The following is a 15,839-nucleotide window of genomic DNA, read 5'->3' as shown; positions in this document are numbered from 1 at the left end:
ATCCAATTTACCACCCCATCATCCAGATCATTAATGTATATGACAAACAACATTGGACCCAGTACAGATCCCTGAGGCACACCACTAGTCACCGGCCTCCAACCTGACAAACAGTTATCCACCATTACTCTCTGGCATCTCCCATTCAGCCACTGTTGAATCCATTTTACTACTTCAATATTAATACCTAATGATTGAACCTTCCTAACCTTCTGTGTGAAACCTTGTCAGAGGCCTTACTGAAGTCCATATAGACAACATCCACTGCTTTACCCTCATCAACTTTCCTAGTAACCTCTTCAAAAAATTCAATAAGGTTTGTCAAATATGACCTTCCACGCACAAATCCATGTTGACTGATCCTAATCTGACCCCGTCTATCCAGATAATTATATATACCATCTCTAAGAATACTTTCCATTAATTTACCCAACCACATGAGCAATATACTAATCCTCCGGCACCATCCCCATTTCTAATTACATTTGGAATATTTCTGTCAGAGCCCCTGCTATTTCTACACTAACTTCCCTCAAGGTCCTAGGGAACATCCTGTCAGGAACTGGAGACTTATCCACTTTTATTGAGATATACACCCAGTGGCCACTTTATTAGGTACAGGAGTGTTGCCTGGTGTGGTGTTCTGCTGTTGTAGCCCCTCCACTTCGAGGTTCAATGTGTTGTGCATTCAGAGATGTTCTTTTGCATACCGCTATTATAATGCCTTCTGTCAGCTTGAACCAGTCCTGCTCTAATCTCTCTGATTAACACGGCATTTTTGCCCACAGAACTGGCACTCACTGGATTTTTTTTTGTTTATCACACCATTCTCTGTAAACTCTGGAGATTGTTGTGCATGAAAATCCCAGAAGATCAGTAGTTTTTGAGATACTCAAACCTCTGGCACCAACAATCATTCCATAGTCATAGTCACTTAGATCACATTCCTTCCCCATTCTGATGTTTGATCTAAACAACAACAGTACCACTTGACCATGTCTGCATGCTTTTATACATTGAGATGCTGCCATGTGATTAGCCTATTTAGATATTTGCATTAATGAGCAGATTTACAAATATACTGAATAAGGTGACCTCTGAGTGTATAAGCAATGATTTCTGAACAATTAAAAAATGTAAGTGTGCCTGATAAAAGTAGAGCAAAATTCAGAGAACAAAAATCAGACCAAGTTTCAGGATGTTGTGTGAAATCAGGTTTGTGGGTTTGATCAGTGTGGACAGAAGGCACTCATTACTGCGAAATAGGTTTACTATTTATTTACAGGACAAGACAGACACTAAACATTCAGTAACTCCTTCAACCTACACTTGGTTAGAAACTTATCTAAGCTAAGTGCCTGAAGTTGTGGAACAGAATAGTCACTAAACATACACACAGTGGAAAACACTTATCTAAAATGTGCGTCTGGTCCCTCTTTACTACAACACAGCTCTACTGTTTAAATTTTTCATAACACCTCTGATCGGCCCATGATGACACAGAAATTGAAAAGAGGGCAAATGGTTATCATGTGCTAGATTTAAACTCTGCCTGAGGCAGGAAGTCATCAGCTAATTGGCAGGTAGTGGGAGGGAGGGAGGGAGGGGCTGCAATGATCCTTACTTGGGCCAGTGTCCGCCTCCAATGGGTGAGTGGCTTTTGATAAGTGGGTAAATAGACACTTGCTACAACACAGGTTGATCATTCTGATGAAAGGCCATTAACTTGAAACATTGTTTCACTCTTCATAGCTGCTTCGTGAGCTACTGAGTATATATGTCTGATTTACAACATCTATAGTGTTTTGGCTCTCGATTGCTAAAAATATATTGCTGTCCTGATCAATCAGAAAGCTGAAAGTACTTAGCTAGGGAATTAGGTGGAAGGACTTGGAATTTCTCTCAACTAGTTTACCTTACTCTTCCAAAAAGGCAAATGAAGAAACATGAAAACGCTGTGACTAGTAGATATACTCAGAATTAGGAATTCTGATAATAACCTTGGCATCTCTGTAGTTAGAATCTTTCCTTTCCCAGTGCCATTGCAGTGCTCAAAGTAAACGGACATTATTTTTGTTGCCTGTGAGCTATTCTTTAACACTATTTCACATGCCACAGCTGAATTAACGAAGCTTGAGAAATTTATGCAGCCTATGAAGCTCATTAACTGCTTGAGGAATATTAAAGCATCATTATTTCAGTTATGTTGTGATTGACTGATGACTCTTCATTACTGCAAATGACCCTTTATTGCACGAAATGGAACTTCTCAAAACATGTATGCTAGCATTTTATTTGTGATTTCAAACTAATGAAAATGTAGGTGACTCTCATTTGAGAAGTTTCAGTGTTTGGATATTACACTATTCAATTGTACCAACAGCATACAGGATTATACATGGGCAAAGCAGTCAAAGCTGAAAACAAAGTCAGCATTGTGTTTATCATCAGGTGCACAAGTACATGTGTGCAGCACTATCACAGTCACACAGTCTCATATAAGCAGCATTCACAAGAATTACATAATTTAGGCATAAATTATATACTATTTTACAAGAAAAACACAATTAGAACAAAATAATTCTATTTTAGTTCAAAATGGTCAAAGTGGTCATGGTGTTGCTGAACTGTAGTGGTCAGCTGGTGCTTGTTGGTTCAAGGTCTGAATGACTGAAGAGAAGTAGCTGTTCTTCAACATGGTGGTGTGGGTCTTTGGGCTTCTCTACCTCTTGCCCAATGGCAGCTGTGAGAGGGTGGCACGGCTTGGATTGATGACAGTTGTTGCTGCCGTGAGTCAGTACATCCTGTAGGTATGCCCATGATCTATTAGACTGAATACACTACACTCTGCAACTTTGTGCATTCCTGCATATTTGAATTGCTGTACTAGAATGTGATGCAACCAACAGTACATCTGTTGAAGTTTGTTAGAGTATACGGTGACAACTTCCTTAACCTCCTGAGGAAGTAAAGACACTGGTAATATGACTATCTTGCAATGTAGAAGTCTTTATTGTGAGATTTCACATAAAGAGAAAAGACAACCTTTGTGCCCATTTATGCAAATCTTATTTGTTAGCATTTGGGCCATTTACTTCTATGCCTTGCCAATTTAAGTATCGGTTTAAATTCCTTTTATACATTGTGAGTGTATCTGATTCCACCACCTCCTACGGAAATATACTCCAGATATCAACCACTCCCGATGTAAAAGAAGTTACCGCTCAAATTCAATTTGAAACATCTTCCTCTCACCTTAAACGAATGCCCCATTGTTTTTATACCCGCACCACAGGAAAAGAAATGTTACCCAGGTCCATCTGCACCGCTCATAGTTGTACATACTTTTATCATGTTATACCTCAGCCTTCCTCACTCCAGGAAAAGATTAGGATTAGCTTTATTTGTCACACATACATCAAAACATGCAGTAAAGAACGTTGTTTATGTCAGATCACATCAAATTAGCAAGGATTGTGCTGGGCAGCTCATGTGTGTCGCCATGATTCTGGTGCTAACATAGCATACTCGTAACCTACAAACCCTAACCATGCGTCTTTGGAATGTGGGAGAAAACCAGAGCACCTGGAGGAAACCCACATGGTCAGGAAGAGAATGTACAACCTTCGTAGAGGCTGTGGTGGGAATTGAACCCTGATCAGTGATCACGGGCTCTGTAAAGCAATGTGCTAACCACTACTATATCACCTGTAAAAACAACCCACCCCAGGCAATAACCTGGCGAATGTGTTCTGCACTCTCTCCAACACAATCACATCCTTCCTTGTTCTTTCATCACCTGCAAATATGGAAGGTTGTGTGACTGGTCACCTTACAGCTGATGACATGTGAAGCTTTGTCACCTCAGGCAATTGAAAATGATGTGTTTTGCCTGTTTTGTGTTTGGCATAGGAACGGAACTTGCAACTACTCCCATTCTAAGTAAGAGCTCAGTGGTGAAATGTCACCAATTATCTCCATGCCAATCATCTACGAGTCTTACAGTTATACAGCATAGAAACAGGCCCTTCAGCCCAACATGCATGCTGATCAACTTACCTACCCAAGCTGGTCCCAGTTTCATTAATTTTGCTCATATTCTTCTAATCCTTTTCTACTTGAGTATCTGTCCAAAAATCTTTGAAATATTGTAATTATACCTGTCTTTGCTACTTGCTCTGATAGCTCTTTCCATGTACGCACCACATTCTGTGTGAGAGAAGTTCTTCTCAGGTCCCTGTTCTTCTCAGGTCTCTAGCTTAAGATCCACCTACCCTAAGAAAAAAAGACTGCGACCATTCATATTAACTATGCACCTCATGATTTTACTGTATGTACCTCTGTAAAATAATCCCTCTGAACCCTCTTGTCCAGTGGAAATAAAATCGAAGCCTATCTAGTCTTTCATTATAACTCGAGCCTCCAGGCCAAGTAACAGTTTCATGCATCTTTACTGCACCCTTTCCAGTTTAATGAAAAGAAGAAAATGACTTAAAAATAAATATAACCAAAATATCTGCTTAACTCAGTACAACAATCATCCCTTCCTGACTCACACCACTATAGTCCTGACACAAATCCTTCAGGAACTTCATTGTCCCCAACCTGCACCCCCAATCCTGTCACAGCCACCATCCCTCTGAGCTCCACTCCATCCTGATAATTCCTAGACTGTGCCAGAACATCTCTCACAACAGTTCAGGTGCATCAAAAGATCTTAGTCAAGCCTGGGTTGTTGACAAAAGACCTTCCTCATAGAAAGGTATCCAATAGGAAGGTTGTTATGTTTTGCAACTTGACAATATCTTCCAATATAACTCGGAGTCCTGCCATGTGCAGAAGTTCGCTGACGACACGGCCATAGTGGGGTGTGTCAGGAATGGACAGGAGGAGGAGTATAGGAAACTGATACAGGACTTTGTGATATGGTGCAACTCAAACTACCTGCGTCTCAATATCACAAGACCAAGGAGATGGTGGTGGACTTTAGGAGATCTAGGCCTCATATGGAGCCAGTGATCATTAATGGAGAATGTGTGGAGTAGGTTAAGATCTACAAGTATCTGGGAGTACAGTTAGACGAGAACACAGATGCCTTGTGCAGGAAGGCACAGAGTCGACTGTACTTCCTTAGAAGGTTGGCGTCATTCAATGTCTGTAGTGAGATGCTGAAGATGTTCTATAGGCCAGTTGTGGAGAGCGCCCTCTTCTTTGTGGTGGCGTGTTGGGGAGGCAGCATTAAGAAGAGGGACGCCTCACGTCTTAATAAGCTGGTAAGGAAGGCGGGCTCTGTCGTGGGCAAAGTACTGGAGAGTATAACATCGGTAGCTGAGCGAAGGGCGCTGAGTAGGCTACGGTCAATTATGGAAAACCCTGAACATCCTCTACATAGCACCATCCAGAGACAGAGAAGCAGTTTCAGCGACAGGTTGCTATCGATGCAATGCTCCTCAGACAGGATGAAGAGGTCAATACTCCCCAATGCCATTAGGCTTTACAATTCAACCGCCAGGAGTAAGATATGTTAAAGTGCCGGGGTTGATTGTATTTAATGTATTTAAGTAAACTACTTAAGAACTTTTTAAAAGCTATTATTAATGCTTTTTGAGAGAGTGATTTAGATGCATATCATATTTTTACTGAGTTAAGTATTGTATGTAATTAGTTTTGCTACAACAAGTGTATGGGACATTGGAAAAAATGTTGAATTTCCCCATGGGGATGAATAAAGTATCTATCTATCTATCTATCTATCTATCTAACATTCAATTGCACTGCAATTTCAAAGCGGAATATATATATATATATATATATATACACATACACATACACACAAGCTTACTCAGATATTACTGAAATGTTAAGTACAGAACAATCCTCCCTGCTTAGCTATAAACTCCCAACACAATATAGAATGTATCTCAACTATATAGTCAGTATATTATATAATACAATTACTATATATAGACATAAATAGCATGGTATATTTTAAATTGCCCCATTCAGGCCTAAAGACTTAATCACTTTCATATTCTTTCATATTTCATACGCTTTCATATTCTTGTAGGTTAATGTCTTTCCTGATTTGGGGGATCACTCTGCATGGCCTGTGAGATGTGGCTGTGAAAACAATCTCAGGTTCTTGCGCCACCACCATACTGGTTGTAGGAGATGACTCTGAGATTGCAGGAGGTGCTTCTGACAGCTCTGAACACCTTTCTTCTCCTTACTTTTTCTGCTTCTAGTTTGTGCATCTTGATCCTTGGAAGGTGCACTTAATTCACTGGAATATTCTCTTATTATACCTTTTATTGCTCCCTTTACGATCTGATCTCTCCTCTTGGTTTCCTTATCAACAGCACCATCTGATGAATCCTCTGTCTCCAATCAAGTCGTAGTTGTCTCAGCTAATCATAACCCCACAATGCCGATAATCCTCTTTCTACTACTTACCAGCTCAATGTGTTTTGTTGTTTGTAGTGTTACAAATGTCATTCCCACAGGAGTTATCTTTTCTCTCGTATAAGTTCTTAGTTGGATATTTGCAGGCTTCAGTTCAGTATCTTCAAAAGGCCATTACAACTCATTTTGTGGACTAACTGAAACAGCCAAGCTATTATCCAATTTCAATTTAATTAATTTGCCATTCATCTCTGATGTAAACCATATTGCTTGTCTATTGTTAATTTTCATGTTGTAAATCTCAAGGGTACCCAGTCCTGTTCACTACCATTATTATCAATTTTTTCATCAACAGTGTGCAAATTAATGCTCTTATTGAAATTGCATCTGGACTTTTATATTGTTTGTTTCCCTGTGTAGTCCATTTATTTTTGTCTGCCTGACATGCTCATTGTATGTTTCCTACTTTGTTGCAATTTCTGCAAGTTTTGCCTTTAAATCTGCATTGGTTTAGTGTGTCTGAGCCTCTGCCACAATGGTAACACAATTTGTTTAGCCAGGCTGGTTTCTATTTGGACACTATAATTTTGTCCATGCTCGCTTTCATTCCTGACAGCAACTCAATTGCGTCTCTGTTTTCTGTTTCCATTGATACAGTAATTTCAACTGCTCTTTTAAATGTAAGTTGTGGTCCAGATAGGAGCCATTTTTGAATATTTTCTTGTACAATTCCACAAATTAAATAATCTCTCAGTGCATCATTAAGCCCATTAGTGAACTAACAATGCTCCAATGATATCTACAATTCAGCCATGTACACTGAAATGGACTCCCCATTCTTTTGATTCCACTTATGAAACCTGAAGCATTTTGCAGTTAATAATTATTACAGTTCTGTATGTTCCTGCATTTCTTTTACGATATCAGCAAAGCTCAATTCTGCTAGTTTGTTTGGAGCAGTTAAATTGCGAAACAATCTGTGTGACTTTAAACCCAATGAACTCAGCAAAATTGGTACTTGTTTCTCATTGACTATTTGCTTCAAAATGCTGTTCCATTAGCTCAGTATACATAAGCTAGTTACCTGTCGAGCAATCAAACTCTTCTATCTTGCTGATATAGCCAGCCACTTCTGATTTTATGATTATTATCACTCAGTACTCAGTTTTTATGAACTCGTGTATTCTTCCGTTTTCTGCCATTTTTTTTACACAAACATCTCTGCATGTGCTATGCTGCACTTTTTTATTTGACCATTCCTCATTGCTCTTTTTTTAAACTCAATCATCTCGCTGTATTTCAACAGTTTGGTAGCTGCCTCGGGTTCATTTTTTAAATATTTCATCACCAAAACTATGTTTTGCAATTTCAAATATTAAACAAGAGAGGTGAGAGATTAGTAGTGTGCTTCATTTTTTAACCTTTAAATGAGGCATGCACATATCACATAGTAGCGTGATGAGGTATGCAATTCACAGATTTATACATATTAACCATAATGAATTATATAAACAGCAAAGAATGCTTGAACAATATATTTTCAAGATTACTCAAATATAACAAATATTAAATACACAACAAGGATGGACTGCTTGCTGATGTCTAACGTACATGAATATAGTTATAGTGTTATGAGAGCACAGAAAAAAGATCCACCATGTCAGGAGTAATGAACAAGTGTTAGGATGCTCCTGATATATTTCACTTATTTCAGTTTCTTTTTTATCATCATTAATTCAGTTTACAGATTTTTGCCTCCAGGTTTCCTGCACTAAGCTGTAATATCTGTATTAATTAATATTTTATTATCATTTTTAATTGTGTTTAAATTGTTCTCCTTGCTGACTGGCTTAGTTACTGGGCATTTCCTTCAGACAAAATCAAATTAATTCATTTGACTCAGAGAAGCCATTATTGGAACTATGAATATGACATATGGAATTGAGCGGAATGAAACAGAAACAAATAGACTATTTAGTGGTGGGAGTGTGGAATGAGCTGCCAGATGAAGTGGTAAATACGGGCTCACTTTTAACATTTCAGAATAACTTGGACAGGTATATGGATGAGAGGTGTATGGAGGGATATGGGCCGGGTGCAGGTCAGTGGGACTAGGCAGAAAAATGGTTCAGCACAGCCAAAAGGCCAGTTTCTGTGCTGTAATGTTCCATGGTTCTATGTTGTACTCCTGATCAGTCTGATAAGAAAAATAATTTACTCTGCAGCATTCATAGGAAGACCTGTTGAATAAGTAGAAAAACAACCTTGGAGGAAGAGGAAGTCAAAAGTAGACAGTTATTACTCTGTTAATGAATTAGTTCCCCCCATTCTTTTGCCTACATCTGAAAAGTGGCCTATTTCTCTCATATTAACATGACCCCTCGGAACTATTAGTGTCCATGACATGTCTGTCTTGACACTATTGCATGCAACTCCTTGCCCAAAAGTGTTTGAAAAAGACAGAGGTGAATTGAATAAACGAGGCTTTGGGAGAAACCCAGCATTGGCCTTAGCTGACTGGTTTACATTTCTGATTATTCAGCCTTTCTCTGACATGCAAAGCATTTTCTTTCACTTTGTAAAGTTGGTTCAGTAACCTGATGTAAGATTGAAGAGGAAACTACATAACAACTGAGAGCAGCCTTGACAACTAGAGTTAACGATGTGTTTGTTTCATTGCTGTGTGCCCCAATGATAAGCCAACTATAGGTGTGAAACTTGAGAGAAAATGTATTTCCATATCCACCTCATGTAAGGTGCAAAACATTCATTTTTAATTATATTATTTATCAATAACATTTATGTATTGATGTTGTCTGCAAACGGCTTTCTCAGTTGATTCATTTGTGAACTTCACAAATGTTGTTTGAATTTGTAGCAAATGTTGGCAGGAGCAGATTTATTCACTTCAGAGGCACTAGAGAAGAATGAACACTCTGCACTCTCCTGAGTGTACAGCATTTAGAGGCCTTGAGTTATAGAGTTATGCAGCCAGGAAACAGGTCCTTCAGCCAAATCATCCAAGATGTCTATCTGAGTTGGTGTTTGCTTATGTTTGGCTCATATCCCTCGGAAACACTTCTATCCATGTACTTGTGCAAATTACTTTTAAACATTGTAAGTGTACCCATCTCTACCATTTTCTTGGCAGTTTGTTCTCTTAACCCACCATAACCTGTACAAAAACACTGCCCTTTGAGTCTGTTATAAAACTTTCCCAATTCACCTTAAACCTATGTTTGCTAGCTTTAGTCTTGCACACCCAGTGAAAAAGACTGTTACTCTCCAGTTTATCTGTGTTATTTGTCATTTGTCTCAAAATATTTAAAACTCATACTGCATAGGATCATGCCGTTAAGCTCAAATGACCCAAGGTTCCCACCTATGCATGTCCATCTGCCCACATGCCTCTAACTCTTCTCATTCATGCTTTTAAATATTGCAAATGTCCCTGCCTCAATTATGTCCTCTGGTAACTCTTCCATACACTGACCATCCTCTTAGTGAAAAAATTGCCCCTCAGGTTCCTATTAAATCCCTACCCTCTCACCTCAAATCCCCAACATAAGGTCAAAGTACGTAATTATTTCGGAAAAAAACTATGCACATTGACCTTATCTATGTTCCCTATGATTTTATACACCTCTGTAAGATCACCTTCATTTTCATATATTCCAATGAAAAAGTCACCCTTCCCAACTTCTGTGCACTTCTTCCAGCTTAATGGCATTTTTTTTCTGTAGCAGGGTGTTGGTGCAGCCACATTTGCAATGTTCTGTTCAAAATTGAATACAATATTACAAATGTGCCCTCTCCAACTTTCTGTGTGACTGCAAAGTAACATCCCAGCTTTTATACTCATTGACCTTACTGATTGAGGCCAGTGTACCAAACGCCTTCATCATTACAACCCTCTGTGCTGACTATCTGCAACATCAACCTGCAGGAACCATGTGCTTGTAGTCCCAGGTCCTTGGTCCCTCTGTTCATTTTTGACTTATTCTTGGCAGTCGCAGAGCCTTGTGGCCTCTCAAGCTCTACAACAGCACCCCAATCAAAGTAACACTAGCTTCTCATCACACTGCGGGTATGGAAGGCTATGATCCAGGAACAGATCAATGGAAATAGGCAAAATAATAGCTGATCATGACCAGATGGGTCGAAGGGCCTGCTTCTATGCTGTAATGCTGTATGACACTCTCCAATCTTCAGCATATCATGGTTGTCATCAACAAAATGTACAGCAGTTACCTGGCCGAGACAACTTTGACAGTGTCTCACAAACTCATGACGTCTATTGCAAAGAAGAGCAAACGCAACATCATCTGCAGGTTCCCCCCCCCGCCCCCCCAAACTGCATGCTATTCTGACTGGGAAATGCATTACAATTCCTCCACTGTCCCTGGATCTAAATGTTAGTGCTGCATAGTCAATAGCATACTAAGAAAGCTGTCACCAAAAGGACTGTGGTAATTCAAGAGGATATTTCACTGTGAGTTTCTTAAGAAGTGGGCAATCAATATTGCTGTATTTCCAGTAATGTCCATATTCAATCAATGAATACATGTAAGATGTTTCTTTTCCCCCAAAGCTGCTTGTTGTAATACCAAAGTTACTTGTTCAGCTATGTTGTCCTTTGGCTGTATGATTAAGCAACATTCATTGAAGCAACAAGTGTTATTTAGTATTGGAGGTACAAACGATCTTTGTGGAGATTCAGAAAATCAAAGTACTGGAGATATCAAAGTTGTTAGGATGTTACTTTAAGATATCTTGAGCACTCAATTGATTGGACACATGGTTTAGCTAGAGAGAGGAAAATCTCATGAAAGTATTTTAATTTTTTGATTAGGTTATTAATGTGGTAGGTTAGAGAATATCTAGAAATATTACTTACATAGACTTCTAGAAAATATTCTGTACATGAAGCTGTTAACAAAAAAAGACATGCATTTAGAGGAAATCTTTTCACATGGGTGAGAAATTGATAGGGATCGGGAAGGAAAGAGCTAAGTGATGAGCTATACACCGGTAAGTTCCAGTGTACCCAAACTAGGGATGTGTACAAGAGCTGTAGATGTTCACTAAATTACTCAGATAAGGAAACTGGGAGCTGTGCTGACTGACATTACTGAGTTTACATCAAACTGTATGTAAATATGTGAGACAGAAAGTTACAAGAATAGAAGTGGTGGATAGAGATATGGTAGAATGAGTTCAATGTGAGGAAATGTGTGGATATCTACTTTAGACCCAATAAAGATAAATAGCAGTGGTCAGATATGGGAACAATTGTGAAGCTGAGGGTTATCCAAGGAGGCAAGTTCTTATAAGCCCTTGTATTTGCAAAAAAAGAAATAGAATGAGATGTTTGTTTTTATTTTAGAGGGCTCTGCTGTAAACAACTGAAAATGATATTGCAATTATAAACAGTCTTGATTGGACCCCATGTAAAATATTCCATTCTGTTGTGGGCACTGCATAAACCACCAGAATATATCAGCCTGAAGGGATGGGGCATGGATTCCTTTAAATATAAAGGAATTATGGATCATTGCACTAGCAAAGGTTTGCATCCAGGGTGAAGAGAAGATCTTGCCATCATTGGTCATGAATCAGAACACAGAGACAAATCCATCACCTCTCCCTATCCATGGTGGCAGTGAAGATCCCATTGATCCATAGCCCTTTTTCATGCCTTGCTGATTCAGGTTATTGGATATTGTGATATCATATCTCAGACTGTGTTAATTATTGATATAAAGCAACACATTTCACTACATGTTTCAAAGTACATGTGACAAATAGAACAAATCTCTGTATTTTTAAATTTCAAGCATGTGCACTGATAATTTTAACTTCATCTGTGATTCTTCCATATCATTAAATCGTTGCATCCATCCTGCTGACTACGCCAAACTGTTGGATTTGGTGATACTGATCCAGAGGTTCTTCGGAAATCAAGAAAGAGTTCTAAGTCTTGATGGTTATGACCATTTCATTGGGTGTTGTAAGAACAAATAGCAAAGAAAGAAAGGAGGATGACAAATAAAAAAATGTCATAGAAGTATCGTACTCAGACTAGAGATATAAACACATTCCATCAATAAGTTGTAACCTATAAAGTAATTAGTTTCAAGTGGGGTGACACCTGCTGCAGAGAAACTAAAGCTTCCAGAAAAATGCAGAATCGACTACTCGACATTACTAAAAATTTACTGAATGATATACCACAATTACATACATACAGCTGATAATATACACATACAAATAAGCATAGGACACAATGAGAAAAATTATAATTTTACACTCTTATCCAACTAGCTGCTCATTTAGATACTGAAATATTGTGAGAGTCTCTACCTCCATCACCCCCTCAAGCAATATATACTGAATATTTACAACCCTCGAGGTGACAAAATACTTCCTTACATTCCCGCTAAACCTTTTACTTGGTACTTTAAACCCAGTCTTGTTGGTTCTAGACACCTCTTTGGTTGCATGTGAAATAACTTTGCCAACAAGCTCTTTAATTTAAATACTTGATCCCTCTTGATACACTTTACTTGGCCCATGCCCTCTACAGGAAAACAGTGTTTCCTTAAGTGATGTTTTGAATAGCAAACATGGTCAATAATCTACAAGATGAATACTGGTTGTCTACACAAGAACTATTGATCTGCGATTAGATTGTTCATGGATGCTGAATTTTCAATCTTGACTGATCATCAGAGGTCACGGGCTTACATACAAGCACAGCAACCTAAGAAAGAGTGGCTGTGAATCTTAGAGTCTTGCATCCAGTGCTCCTGAATGGAATTATTATACAAGAATCAGGGTATATGGGATAGTGCCAAGGAGATAAATGTGAAATTTGTTCTTAAAGATGTTAATCATTGAAAGTGATATATTTGTATGATTATACACTGAATCTACATGAAAATTACCCATTTGTTTCTCATTTCTGCTGAAGTATTGTTTGCTAGTGGATGCTATGACAAATTAGTTCAAAAAATTGCTATAATTCTCTGAAACCAACAATGCCATGTATAAATATGGATGTAGTAATTGAAAATATGTATCCTTTGAAGCACCAGCTTGTTAGTGCATGCCTATTGGGAATACCTAAAATAGGCATTGACATCTCAGAATCAGATTCTGATTTATTTATCATATGTACATTGGAAAATACACTGAAATGCATCACTTTAGTTAACAACCAACACACCCGAGGATGTGATGGGAGCAGCTCATAAAAGTGTCATCACATATTTCATTGCCAACAGAGCATGCCTACAATGTTTCGGCAGACCAAAGCAAACAGCAAGAACATCAACAACAGAACAAAAAGAAAACAGTCAAACAAGCCCTTTTCCTCCTTCCTTTACACACACACACACACGCACACACACGCACACACACGCACACACACGCACACACACACACACACACACCCCCCCCCCCTTCAACCCCAGGCCAGACCACCTCCAGTTCCTGGATCTGGACTCTCAGACACATACGCATTGGGATCTTTGACCTTTGGAATCTGTACTTCCTGACTCTGGACTTCAACTTTCAACTTTATCTCCTGAATTTGTCCTATGGATATTGACACTTGAATCACCAATCACGGGTTTGACCTCCAGGCCTTGACCTCGAGGCTTACTAATCACAGATTTTTTCTTTGGATGTCAACTTACAGATTCGCATGTACCTCTTTCCCCGGTGACCTGGGGGTCGCTGGTCTCTTTAGTGCCTGCCAACCTGACCTCCAGGATCACTGATATCCAACTTGGACTTCAAACACTAGCTCCAGCCCTTGACTCTTGATTCTCCTTAATCCCTATCTCTAAACTGTAACCTGATCCCTATCTCCCCAAACAGTCCCCAAAAACACTCACTACAGGGTTTACTGAGATTAAACCAAAGGGGAGATGCCACAGTTGCCTTCATAAACACAAAAGAATAGAATTAAAAGGGAAAAAAAACATGTCTCATATAAAGAATTTATTTTGGCATTATATTTTGTAGGATTATTTTTCCACTGAATTTTATAACGTGAAATATGTTGTTTTGCAGTGGCAGTGCAGTAGAAAAAACATACGTAAAATTGCTATAAATTACAAAAACAATAAGAAGTGCATAAAAGGAATAATGAGACACTGTTCATGATTTTATTGAGTTTGAGGTTAAGCCATTCCGAGCGCTATTTTTTCTTGTAAAGAATTTATTTTGCCATAAAATCTGAAAGCAGAGGGAAAGGAGCTGTTTCTGAACCATTGAGTGTGGGTCTTCAGGCTCTAACACTTCTGCCCAGATGGCAGTAAAAGAAGAGGATTTTACATATGTTTTTTCCACTGCATTGCTGCTGTGGAACAGCAAGTTTCACGTCATATAAATAAGTAGGGAAAATAATCCTGCAAAATTTGAATGCCAAAGCAAATTCTTTATCTGAGAAATTATTTTTTTCTCTTTTAATTTTATTCTTTTGGGTTTATGAAGGCAAATGCAGCTTCTTCCATACAGTCTCATCTCGGTTAACTCTGTAGTGAGTGGTTTTGGGGACAGCACAAGAAGGTAGAGGTCAGGTTAGGGTTTAGGGACAGGGAATAGGGAGAGTCAAGAGAGTTTTGGATGTGCTGTTACTGCAGTTTTCATAACCAAGGTACTGTGGCACCCTTAGGTTTAGAAATGTTGAATATTTGCATTCAAATCTCACTTAACCATTTAAAATCAGGGTTCCCATGCTTTCCAGTGACAAAAATGTCATTCATGATACAGCAATTTCCTGTTCAAAGTCATGCATACCCTGCATGATTTCAATGAGTGAAATGCTCTCTACTCCAAACCGTGCTCTTTATTTGTCTTTATCTTGGTGCACAAAGGTTTGGCCATTATTCTGCTGTCTCTTAGACATAGATTCAAAGAGCATGAAAACTGTTCTTTCAAATCCCCCCCCAAATCCACACTAAGACCACCATTTTCACTAATCTTATTTTTTCTCACCATTTTGTTATCAACTTTCCCAGTTTCTACCACTCAACTACAAAATAAAGATAATTTAAAACAGCCAACAAACCTACCAGCCCATTGGGATATGGGGGGGGGGGGTGGTGGTACTGGAAAACGAGAAGAAATCCATATAATCACAGGGCAAATGTGCCAACTCCACATATGGATCCATTCTGCCCTTTTCTGCCTTCTTGCCTTGAGTGCTGTAGTCTTTTAGTACCAAAGATCTTAACTGCATAGTATTCAGGAAGAACTTGGAGTGGCACTGTGGCATAGCTGGTGGAGCTACTGCCTCACAGCGTTAGAGACCCAGGTCCAATCTCAATCCCGGATGCTGATTGTGTGGAGTTTGCACATTCTCCCCATGACCCAATGGTTCTTAGGTTTCTTCCCACGTCCCAGGTAGGTTAACTGGTCACTTTAAA

General features: G+C 38.9%; 1 protein-coding gene across 1 annotated transcript in view; it reads left to right on the top strand.

Annotated features, from left to right (window-relative positions):
- LOC140729077 (receptor-type tyrosine-protein phosphatase delta-like) overlaps nucleotides 1-15,839 on the top strand; it is a 2,395,537-nt gene that overhangs the window by 877,347 nt on the left and 1,502,351 nt on the right. The gene's annotated exons all lie outside the window — the stretch shown is intronic.

The sequence above is a fragment of the Hemitrygon akajei genome, chromosome 6, assembly GCF_048418815.1.
Source record: "Hemitrygon akajei chromosome 6, sHemAka1.3, whole genome shotgun sequence".
Taxonomy (NCBI): Eukaryota; Metazoa; Chordata; class Chondrichthyes; order Myliobatiformes; family Dasyatidae; genus Hemitrygon; species Hemitrygon akajei.
This window is presented reverse-complemented; position numbering and strand designations above follow the sequence as displayed.